This window comes from Trachinotus anak, unplaced genomic scaffold (assembly GCF_046630095.1).
Source record: "Trachinotus anak isolate AG129_WGS33_773 ecotype Australia unplaced genomic scaffold, CSIRO_AGI_Tana_v1 ptg000002l, whole genome shotgun sequence".
NCBI lineage: Eukaryota > Metazoa > Chordata > Actinopteri > Carangiformes > Carangidae > Trachinotus > Trachinotus anak.
In genome coordinates, this window is record NW_027273853.1 from 7,439,335 (window position 1) to 7,451,754 (window position 12,420).

General features: G+C 41.4%; 1 long non-coding RNA gene across 1 annotated transcript in view; it reads left to right on the plus strand.

Moving 5' to 3' along the window:
* The first annotated feature begins 2,488 nt into the window (after nucleotides 1–2,488).
* Nucleotides 2,489–12,420, plus strand: part of LOC139630122 (uncharacterized) — a 41,431-nt gene continuing 31,499 nt past the window's right edge. Inside the window, exons 1-2 of the long non-coding RNA XR_011693122.1 lie at nucleotides 2,489–2,884; nucleotides 8,596–8,637. This is a non-coding gene — a long non-coding RNA (uncharacterized lncRNA). The remainder of the gene's footprint in view (nucleotides 2,885–8,595; nucleotides 8,638–12,420) is intronic.

The following is a 12,420-nucleotide window of genomic DNA, read 5'->3' on the forward strand; positions in this document are numbered from 1 at the left end:
CTGTCAGTCATGTTCACAATTCTTCTTTTATTTTACATGGACATAACTGACTTTGAACCATGCAGTCTTCTTCAGGTATATTATTCTTGTTCCCCTTCATATAACCAAACAGATCTTATGTCATTCACATTCACATTCATTCATCATTTTTACCATCACAACTGAGGTGTGCATCTGACAATTCTTTTTATTATTCAAATAATAATTTTCTTTAAATTCTGAATAATTTCTGGTTAAGAAAAATGTCTGTTATTTAATTGTTTATCAAGATTATTGCAGATTAAATCTCTGTTGACTCAGCTAACTGTTTCAGATCTTGTCACAGGTTTGCATTTGAAATATTAAAAACAACACTTAACATTATTCTTTGGTGAATTAAAGAATAATTTCATACTGATATTTATCTGCCGTAACTATCATAGAGTATTAGAGGCAAAGATTTGAAAGCTCCAACACACCAGAGTGCACTGCAGCAACAAGATATGCTGCATGAAGTGGTAGACACGTCCCTCTGTTTTATAACAAGTTGGCATGCTGGTTATACTAATATGCCTGTATTCTGACCCTCAATGAGAGCAACACGTTCATACCCCTCATCCGGGAAATGTAAGAAATCCAAACAGAAAAATAAACAAATCAGGCAAACATCAAAACAATGAATTTGAGAAAAGAAGGCCCCAGATTTCAGTGTTTTGCACAGTTTGTGCAAAACACTGAAATATTACAAAAAGGCCCCAGAACTGGACCACTTGTCTCATTGCATTTGAAAAGAACTCACCAAATATCATTAAGAGGAAGGAAGTTCGTTCTGATAACAGAGATCCCTGACGTGTTATGTCATTTCCTTTCCCCCATGGTGCCTAACTCTTGCCCTGAGTTCGCTGCTCTGTGAACCCAATCACCCCGCCCAGTAATCCCCGCTCTCCTAACCGTGGTGATTTTGTCACATGAACTGCAGAGCCTGAAAGCTGTGCACGCACAGTCTGTCGAGGACACGTCACAAACGATGGTCACACTCATGCACAGCTAATCTCATTACCCTTGTCTCCATGCAGTATGGGGGTCAACAAGGTTGTGCTGCTTGTGCCACCGCGGTGCACGGGGATCAAAACGATCATGAATTTCGTTGAGGCTTCACAGAAACATGAGTCACCTCAGTGCGAGAGGTGGCTCGTATTAATAGCGGCCATCAAGAGGCCTAAGGGGCCTGCAACCTCAGAGCAAAGCATGTTGCTGGGTAAAAGTTGCTTGTGTGCCCCAGGATGAAAAGTCAGTGCAGCCTGTGTTTGGTGTCTGTCAAGTCCGGTATTTTAGAGCAGTTCATGCAACAGGTGCAACTTAAGGATACAGAGAGAGTTATTCTGAGTGATAGCTCAAATCACCATTAAAACATCTCCAAGACCTCTCAGTCTGTCTGAAGGGTTGCAGAGTGAGTAACTTGACTGCTTAAGTGCACTATGTACAGAGGACACTTGGTGCTTGACTGCTGAGCACACAAATGTGATTGTGTTTATGCCAAACATCCGCTCAGAAACACCTGCAATACAACTCACCAAAATGTCTTGAAAATGAATAGCTGTATTTTCTGCAGCTGTAATGCAACTGGTTGCATTCTGCACGCAGAATCATCACTCAGATGGCACAGTGCTGTAAGAGAACCTGTGCAAAATAGGGCATGTGACTTGTGGAATACAGTGGGAATTCCAAAGTATAATAATTTCAAACAGAAAATTGGAGCAGTAATTACGCCTCCGTCTGTCACAGTTTGCCTTGACAAAGGTCAGATTTTGCATTGATCACAGGGCGGTGGCCACAGCTGTTTGACAATATGATGTAACAACAATAAGCTTTTATCACTGGTGCAGTAGTTGAAGAGGTGATCTTGCATTACCAAAAAATTTTCTTTGACCAAATTTAAGCTCTCTGACTTTTTAAAGTAAACAAATGTCCTCTGATTACTCATCAGCGTAATTGTGTATTAAGATTTACTTTACAAGTTATGATGGTTCGTGTTTCCTCTTTGTTTTACATAAATACCCTGCATTTTCAATATGTTATGCTGACAACTATGATTTACCTGCATTAACCCTAAATATGTAAGTAAATAAACTTCAAGCCCAGCTCATAGAGCAACTTCTCCAAAACAGCACCTACATGATGCACTGTAGGCCATGTCCTAACCTCTTCAATAGAGCATATATATATATATATATATATATATATATATATATATATATATATATATATATATATAGATCAGTCCCCATAACATCAAATATTAACTCTCATATGATGAAGCTCAGACTCTGCAGTCATTGTTCTCCAGCAGCAAACTGCTGTGGAGCCAAGTGCGCACCAGGACCTGAATTCCCCACAGAAACAATTATCAAAAACAAAACGAGGCCAAATAAATATTTTGGTTCCCCACAAACGTTACCAGTCAAAACCCATGTTGGCTGTGATAATAAGTTGCAGTCCAGCCCTTGTGCACGGTGTGGTGAGTCAGACTCGCCATGCAGCCGTGCGGAGATATTGGGGACAGCCTGCGCAGCGGATGAAACAGATGAAAAGCTTTCGCCGGGATGTGTGTAATCCCCGTCCCCACGACAGTCGTCAGACCCACCTCGCAGATTATAACTCGGCTGAGGATTCACTTTCTAGGCTATGAGAGGCGGCGGTGGTGACACGCACGCAGTTCATCAGTCGAGCTCCTTCCTGACGATCTGTGAAGCGCCGCGACGACGCGCAGCAGCCGCAGCCGCAGCCGGAGAGGAACCCTTAACATGCTGCTTTTTCCTCGGTTTCCACTCATGCCCGTTCCACTGAGGACGCTGAGGAGGAGACTTTCAGCTGACGAGCATCAAGCACATGGTGCGTTGTTATGGTGAGTCGACTGCAACTTTTCTTTGTCCAGTGACAAGTGTTTGACCTGTGGCTGATTCAGGAATATTCCGATCAAAAAGTTCACCTATAGCCCGACATTAAAAGACTACGTTTTTTTTACACAATTGGATCTGTGTTTGGAAAAAAACATTATCATATTCTTAGAATAGCATATTTATAGTGGGACTTATGTGTCCTTTGTGCACAGCAGAGCCTGTTCATGATTTTGTCCTTAAGGTAGTTTTTCACTGGTGTTAAAGTTGACTAAAGGCCAGTAAGAAGCACCTGTCTAGCACTGACAACAAGTTGGAATATCATACTTTATATCACAATAATCATTTTGTGAGCTTGTATAATTTTATACTACTTATATAAACAAAGTCTTGCACTTGTGGTGTGGTGGAAAGTTTATTCCTGTTGTGGTTCTCTTTTTTTTTTATTTTTTTTTTTAGTTTATTTCCTGTATTTGTGCACAGTGCCCCTTGTTGGTAGGTGTCATATGACCGCAGATTTGGTGTCATGGGAAGTAAAAACAAACCATAAAAGTTTAGTTTAACTGTATCACACCCAACAGTTTTAAGATTCAGTGTAATTTATGCAGCTGATGAGTGCAAACATTAACACACCTACAGCTCAGATTAATAAAATTCATGCAGCACCACAGTTATTAGTTTGTATCATCATGTATCATTTTGTAGTGATGCTGGATAATACTACTATGAGGTGCAGTTTTGGTCTTGTGCAAGGGCTCTTCAGAAATATACATCAATATAATTTACTGAATTAAAATGACTCTGTTAGGTCCGACCAACCTATAGGGGAGGAAATTATTAAAAGCATAAAACATCAAGGTAATATTTGTCAAAACGCAGCACCCAGTGCACATCAAAGTTATGTGCATGACATGCAACAGTTTGTGTGGATCAGTTGGTGCAATAAATTGAAGTAGAGTGTATATATTTATATATTTAATTATTATACATTATTTTTGTTGTTGTATAAGAAAAAAAAAAGATATATACTGAAATCAATCTAATGTAAAGACCTGTCGCTGACGGCTTATCATAACCAGACTACAGGGCTTTTACAGTGACTGTGGAATTTAGACACAACTGGAAACTTCTTATGTCAACATGACAACATCTTTTATGTCGCACATTTCCAAGGCAGTTGAAGATGACTTTAGGGATCTTCGTCGGAGCAAAACTGGATTACAAACTGCACATTAGAGCCGATAATAAAAACAGTGAAGCTCTTGTTGACAAACCTTCTTTTAAAAAGTTGAAATAAACTCCTGCTTTCTCGTATCTCCATATAAAACCTCATTTCTAAAAGCAATACTCGCAGCCACTGCCACCACATCATATTTCTCATATTTCTGTTCCCATTTGAAATTGAAGTCTTTAACTCTTGTGTGGTTCTGAGGGGTTTTGACTGGCTGCTCTCCTCATCTTTGTGGATCTACCTGGATTTTATGTGACGCTAGGATTTTCAGTTTTCTGCAACAACATTCGCGGTTGTATAATATTTGACATGGCCTGCTTATTTTCAGTTCCAAACTCCCTACCATCACCCGAACACATCCATGCCTCTGTCCAAAAGTGTGTGTGTGCGTGTGTGTGTGTGTGCACGTCTCTCGCTGTATTCTCTTCTCTCCAGTTCTTTATTGCTTGTAGAGCTCATCAGTTAATAGCTGTGTGGAGTGCGGAGCTCGCTGGATGCACATTGGGTGAATCATTAATTATATTACAGCAGCTATTAAAAGATTTCTGAGCATAATCTGATGAGTAAGCAGCGTCTCAGGACTGACAGTGAAGAGATAATGATTTAGTCTGACAGTAAAATAATTCACAGTGTGATCATAACTTTCAGGCAGTAGTTTGTGATGAATACATATTTTTGTTCCTTGATGTGCTTCCTCGATCTCCTCATTTTCTCTGATCATTCTTTTGATCTAATATTATATCTGCTGCATATCACTGATGAAATACAAAACAGCTGCACAAATATTTACTGTCGGTAGTAGCAGCGCAGTTATGAGCACATAAAAGCTCCCGGCAAAACCATACAGAGGGCTTTTATCTTTTCTATGTAACCTAATGCTTAATGTTTGCTTAGTGCAAGATCTAATTTTACTGTGAGACTTTAATGAGTGGATATTTACAAAGTGAGCTGCACTCAGGCTGTAGATATCATGTTGTGCTGACGTACAGAAGCAGGCTGCATTTTTAAGCACAATAATATTTCCTGATTTGTAAAAAGATTCTATTATTCAGTGACATTTATTGATGGGAGGCTACTGCTGTAGTTCATCCGTTTCAGCATTATTGTTTTATCGCATCTTAAGCCTTTGTGGGCGATGAGCAAATTATGACAAATACGTTTGAGCATCTTGTGCTTGGCCGTGCCGCAGCAGACTGTTGACTGTCATCCTGCAGTGGGGAGAAGGAACAGGTGAACACTATCAGGCAGCTGAGCCAGACAAGCCAATAAACCAGCCTCAGGACACTGCTGACTGATGCAAAACTTGCCTGTAGTCCTCCCTCATTCCTCCCCTGTGCTGCTGCTGCACTGAAAACTGAGCACATGCTAAAAAAACACTGTTTGTACCATAGTTGTGGTGCAAGCTGTTAGCGTACAGCACAGCGTACAGTATATGAAAAATGACACTTTACCAGCTTGGCTTTTTCTTATTTGGGTTTTTCTTGAAAAGAATTGATGTGTGTGGTTTCCCCCTGTGACTTTGAAAACGTCTTCTTAAAGTAGTGCATGTTTGTATCTGTGTCTGTGTTTGGGGCTTTTATGTGCATGACCTAATTCCACAGTGAGCAAAGAATCTGCAGTGATGGCTGCATGGTCATGTGTGTGTGTGTGTGTGTGTGTGTGTGCGTGTGTGTGTGTGTGTGTGTGTGCGTGGGCGCGCGCACGCGCACAAGTGTGTGTGATTGAGTGTGCACACGTCCTCCTCCCTCCCCCATTGCTTCCTTGTAAAGCCGACAGAGAGCACACTAAGTTCATCTAAGGACAGGGAAATGCTTTTCTTTCCAGTGTGAATCATTTTGGAAAAATGAGCCTCTGGACTGAATTGCCCCAGCAATTTGGCATGTTTCTCCATTCTGCTTCATTGTCTATTTTGGCTGAACTTGCAGTTCTTCATTTCACTGCCAAGAAAACTTCAGGTCCTATACAACAGGCAAAGCCAGTTTCTGAGTCAACCGCGGCCTGTAAGCAAATAAAATAAATCTCTGCAGAATATGGCCATAGCTTCCTGTTTAGCTGTGAATTCCAAAGAGAGTGTTCCCCACTCCTAGAAACAGTGTGGAAAACCCCCCTCTGTAAGCTTTACACCTACAAATAAAACGGTACAGGGAACATGGCACTAGTCCACTTGTTATAGATGTGTTTAATATATTTAGATTAAGGCCCTTTCTCTATTTAAAAGCCATTTTAAAAAGATATCTGCTCTCGCACTCATGCAGTTTAGAGAACAAAACTCTGCAGTGCAGTGAAAAGAAAGTGTGAGTGGGAGCGGTTTTGGGATGTAGACAAGGAGGAAGGGAGGGAGATGGGAGGGAGACGGAGGGGGGGAGTTTTTAATTTTGCAGTCAGCCAGCCCCCTTATAATTCTGCTGGTTACCCCATCAGAGGGAGCACAGAGGGGAGAGGGGGAGAGGGAGTGGCCTGTGTTGAGGTTTGGGTGAACCAGTGGTGGTGGGCTGTGGCAGCCGGCAGCTGGGCTCTCGCTACCTATGTCCTCCAGCTCCAGCCTGAATTATGAAGGCTCGGGAATGGCAGCCAGCCTAATTACAATGACTGATTGCCCGTCCGTTGGCATTTCTCAGACGGTGATTGTCGTGTGTGTAGGATACGAAGGGAAGGAGGAGGGCCATTTCTCATTGGCCTTCCCCTTTCTTTCTTTGCATGAGAACAGCCACAGATTGAGATCTGATTGGTTGGAGAGAAAAGAGATGTTTCATGATTTGGCAAGGCAGAAATGGTGGAAAGCCAGAGACAGGTGATGTTGCACTGATGGTGCATTGTAGCCTATTCAGTCTTTGGCACAGAATCCATAAAAAAAAGCTGTGTGTTGCACCACGGAAGACATATTAAATGTTGCTTTTGATAACATTAAGAAATACTTCATGTATTTCAAAATGTCTTTGATGCTGATAAAGATCATGTCTTGTGATGAAATGGGAAACCTTCACTGATTCTTAAAAGTGTCAAATCTTCAACCTGTTGACTTCTCACTGTGTAGCTTGAGCGTTTTCTTCATCTATTCCACCGGCTTTGTAAAAATGAAAATTTAAAAAAAAAGGAGAAAGAAGAGGTCTTGAATTGGCCATTTGTATGTCAGCAGAGCACTCAGAGGTGTGATGTGTGTGTTAAGTGGGAGCTGGTTTGAGTTGGTCTGCCCTGCTTTGTCCACTGCTTTGGCTTTTGTTCCTCCAGTAATGAATTGTGGAAGCCTTGGCTTCAGCCGGAGTGTCTCATAGCAACTGAAAAGAGAGAGGGAGAGCTGGTAAATGGAGAAAAAGGCCAGGGGAGATCACTTGTTTAAAAAGGGCAAGACAGACCAGACCATCGTTTGGGCATTTCATTAAGAGGAAAAAAATCAAACTGCACGATTCATCTCTTAACTGATACATAATTATTTCTTACCTTTATTTGAAATGACGGCGTTTTGTGGCCGGAGGTAGCAGCCCGAAATATTTCTAATTTTTTTAAAGATTTATAATATGACTCTCTGGACTGCACCAGTAATGCAATGTAATGTAATAGTGGAGTGAAGTGATGAGACCATACTATTAAAAAAAGGAGGTGCACAGACTCAGACAGTCTGGTGTGGTGACAGAGACCATCCTTTGACTGAAACGTCAGACTGGCCTCTGTGATCAGATCGTCCCTTCACCTGTCGCTGCGACTCTTTGTATTTAGCACCCGCTGATGGTTAAGCATCTTGAATATCTAGTGGCACCGTTGATTAACTGAAACCTAGTACCAGTCTGTGCTCGCGGCAGTTCTCAGGTTAACTGGCAACTTTCGCCTGAACCTGTGTGTGTGTTTGTGTTTGCGTGTGCGTAAGTGTGTATGAGTTTATCTTGCGTGCATGTACAGTGTGTTCACGTACATGGGCATTTGAGTATGTGTGTGTGTGTGTGTGTGTGTGTGTGTGTGTGTGTGTGTTCACACCAGGCCAGTTTTTTATTAACTGGCGGCCAGTGCTGAAGCCCGTCCATGTTTGCCCTGTGACCCAGACACTACCTGTCTGCTGCCATGGTTACAGGGACAGAGCAGGTTTAGTGGCCTGACTCCAGGGATTACTTTCCCTGGTCTTAACAATCAGGCCTGTGCCCCAGTGGCTGTAAAATGGACCAAACTGCACCCTAACAGTTAGGGGAGCTCTGCAGTTTGCCCTGGTGGCCTTTAAAACTGTCCTAAGTGCTGTGTAAGGGATTAGACCTGTACAACGTAATTGCTCTGGTGTCAGTGGCTGTCCCTTTGTGATTTGGTTCACTTGTAGTGATAAGCTCTCATAAATGAAAGAGCTCATGGTGCACACTGGATTCTGGTCGGAGGTGCTTGAGCTAAAACACATGTTGAATCCATTTTCTTTGTCTTTGAGAGAGAGAGAGAGATTTTGTCACCAACTGCAATTTGAAATTTTCCACCCATACTGACAATATTTTTTTCTTTCTGTTTACCCAACAGATCAATGGATAGCGAGAGAACAGAGGCCCTGAAACAATCACTGTGAGTACATTTTATATACAGAGCTTGAACACAATAACCTGAACATCTGTAAAATATGATAGTTGTGCATTAAATACTAGTTTTTATAAATGAGCATTTTTGTTATGTACTGTGTATAAGAGCCATTTGTGTCATCTCTTTGGTAACTTAGATGATGCAATGATTGGATTACTGATTGTGCACACTATGGACAAGATAACTGAAGCACTATGTTGTAATAACATTACAATATTATGCACTGGAAGGCATCTATTTGATTGCATTACCGTATATTTCACAGATGTTAATTTAATTCTGTTGAACATTTATATGTTTTCTACATCACGCATCTGCTGTGTAATGTGACTCTGACATTACACATGTGAGAGATGGTTCACTGTGCAAATGTCTGCGAGGGGTGATGTGGTTATTAAGGCCTGACTACTACACAGTGGCAGTTTACACTTCATCCCAAGGAGTTGCAGATCAGACTGTAACTACATGACAAGATTCAAATGAAGTGCACGGATCATTCTTCCTTGTTCTCTCTGAGTCAGTGACCTTGGGAATGACTGAAAATGGTGGCAGGGCTTGATTTGCTGCCCACCTCAAGAAACTGGTCTTGTCTTACTGACCGGATTGGTGCTGACATTTTTATTGCCATTCACTGGCTGTTCATGGTTATTTATGTTGCCTTTGATTTAGTGATCGAACATTCAGGTTAAATACACGACATGGCTGCCTTGCTGAAGGCTCTGGACCTAGCTGGTGCACTGAGGGTCAGTATAGGCCCAGATTTTTGGTGACTTAGCAGAATCACAAAGTCCTCTCTTTTTCTCTCCAGTGACTTGCAGTCTTACAGGTGTCCACCAGATGCTGCAGGCTGCCTGCACTGTCCCTTGCATGTCGTCCAGTGGAAGATGTAATATCCACTTCCAAAGGGTTGGAACTGTTTCCATGGTGTGAGGATTAAATGTAATTTAGTTGTGCATCATAGAAAATAGGTCTCATTTTGGGCTATTAAGTAGCTTTGATGATGCATCTTTTACAGAGAATAGACTGAGGGCCGTGTGACTGAAGGCGTGTCTTTAATTCCACTCGTTTAATTCAAGTATTTGTGTAGATGGTGAAAGAAGTTTGATGAAAAAACATTATAATATGTCAGTTATAAGTTGCTGCTTTTTTAACCACAGCTTTCAGATTATAGACATGCATCAAAAGCTGAAGGACACTCTTGAAAGAAAATTCAATATTGGTGTAATGAAGCACTATGAAACTAAGAGCTGCAAATACAGTATGCATGTGAAAACTTCAATCTTCTAACAGTGTATTATGTATCTCATGTAAACCTGCGCTGGTTAAGAGGGAAGGAGGCTCAGTACCTCATGCCGAGCTGAGCAACTTCACAGTTAACTTTGTGAACAAAGCCAGCCCTGCCACAAGGCATGCTGGGAAGTTTGGCTGCTGGCGAAAGTGCCTGCCAACGTCCAGAGAACGGCTCTGAAAATCTTGCAAGGACTGAAAATGAAGTTTGAAAGTAGAAATAAGAGTAGCAACAAAGCAGCGAGCTCTCACAGCTGCAGGCTCAGCCTTCTCTTAAAGAGATATCACCAAAACATTCCTCAGTCATGGTCAGAGGAATGGGGCTGTACAGTGAAGCGCTGTACAAATGTACTGTAGATCAACAAATCAGAGCTTTAGTCAATTTGCCTTTGGAGTTGTATTTAAGTTATGGTCAGATTTTGTTTTTTAAAAATTTGTTGTGTACTGATTTGATTAAATGTCTTACTGTTGCAGAATCAACCACAGAGGTTTTTAAAGTGTAAATATGCTGTTGCTTTAATATACTAAGTAACCAGATAGAAACAAGTGTTTAGACGCGTTTGTTAGTTCAGCTGCATTTATCAATAAATACTAATGCGATTTAACTGTAATAACTCACATGGATTTTTGGAAGTTTCAGCTTGAGTGTTGGAGCTGTGCTGATGTCTCAAGTAGTGTAACCTGGTTGTTAATTAACACTAATGCTTATGAAGTAGTTTTTTTTATTATTAAAAAAACATATTATTATATTCAGGGTTATCTAATTAAACTTTTATTGTGCTCTATTATAGCTAAAAAAAAGTGAAAACTTTTTATAGTACAGTGGTGACAGGTGTATTGCATGCTGATGAAACAGAGAAACAAATCAATACCACGTTTCTTAAATTGTGTGTGATAACTAAAAGGAGCATTATAGTGTTAGAATTTATTCTTTTCATTTAGTATATCCAGAAGTTAGTGAGCAGAAAGAGGCTTCACTGTCTTGCTCAAGGGCATTTGAGATTCGCTGTTGCAGGAATTATATCTATTCCCTCCTGGCTGACTCTAACTGGAAAATTACACACAAAATTCAGAGTTTTCAAATTTTAGGGGGGTTGTGTGGCTTGCTCGCGGTTATGTCCACATTAGTTTTTGATATGAAGATAATTAGTATTATTCATTTCTAATTTAAATTTCAAATTTGAATTTCATTTTCATTTTGATATTGAGCACAGCCCTACAGCATGTTGTGAGCCTGGCAGTGCCGATCAGAGGACTGTCAGTGGTGGTGGTCAGCTCTGCAGTGGCTGTGGAGGCAGCCGCAGCTCAGCACAGCACAGTTGCAGGCAGCCTGGAGGGTCCTGAGCCTTCACTTCACAGCTCCCTGTTTGGCTCTCACACATTGTGCCATTCAGAGCCCAGACCGTATATTCACCCTGCTCAGGGCACCCCACCATTGTGAGAGTGAGCTCACTTGAAAAGCCTTCAGGATTTTTTGGTGCGAGCAAGTCAGTGCTATTTGCATTTGTTCCAGTCTCGAAGATTTTACAGGTCAATTGAGACAGGCGGATATCGAAACGTGCCAAAGAGAGTTTTCCTCTTCATCGCCATCTTCATCGTCCTCTTGTCTTTGTTTCTTTCATCCAGTCTCCGACCCCACTGTCCCAAATTTTGCTGGTGTATTGCAATACATCAGGACTACCTGTCGGCTTTCTGTAAGAAATAGTCTGCTCACACAGGTCCAGGAGAAGATAAGATCATGTATTGGTCTGACTTTGTAAATCAATAAGTCATGAGATGTAGATTAAATGAAGAAGTTAGTTTAATAAATTATTTTAAAGCACTGATTTAAGGATGCAATTAAATTTTGCACAATTAGTCATAAATACTTTGTCCTATTGTCAATTTAAGCCCCATTGCTGTACTTTCTATCTCAGATAAGCATGCCTCCATATCTCTATCCTTCTCCCTGTCTGTTGACTAGGGGCAGAAATATCTTTGTTGGCATCTAGGGTAGCAACAGGGGATCAGATAGACGAGAGAGGGGTAAGTGCCAGCCTTTCATTCCTGGCCTCCTGGCAGGCAGACTGCAGGCGGGCTGGGCATGGGTTAGGCCAGAGCCAGCAAACCAAGACAGTACTCAGACAAAAACACCTAATCACTTTAATTATCCTAAGCCTACCTTGTTGGGCTCGCCATCAGGTTTGCTTGCTCTTGTGACTTTGTGTGTGTATGTTAGTGTGTGTGAGTGTGTGTGTGTGTAAGAGAGAGTCATCACAGCTATATCCATTGGGATAAACAACTTACCCTCTACATGCAGAAATCTGCAGATACGTTTAACATGTACGAAGAAAAAACAGCAACAAATGCCTGTCGAGCAGAAATAGGCAAATGCCCACTGATAGTTAACATTCAAATGAGAGCACTCAAATTTTTTAAGCACCTTAAATCCAGCCCCCCAGACACCCTCCATCCCAAAGTCCTCCAAACCCAAGAGCTGAT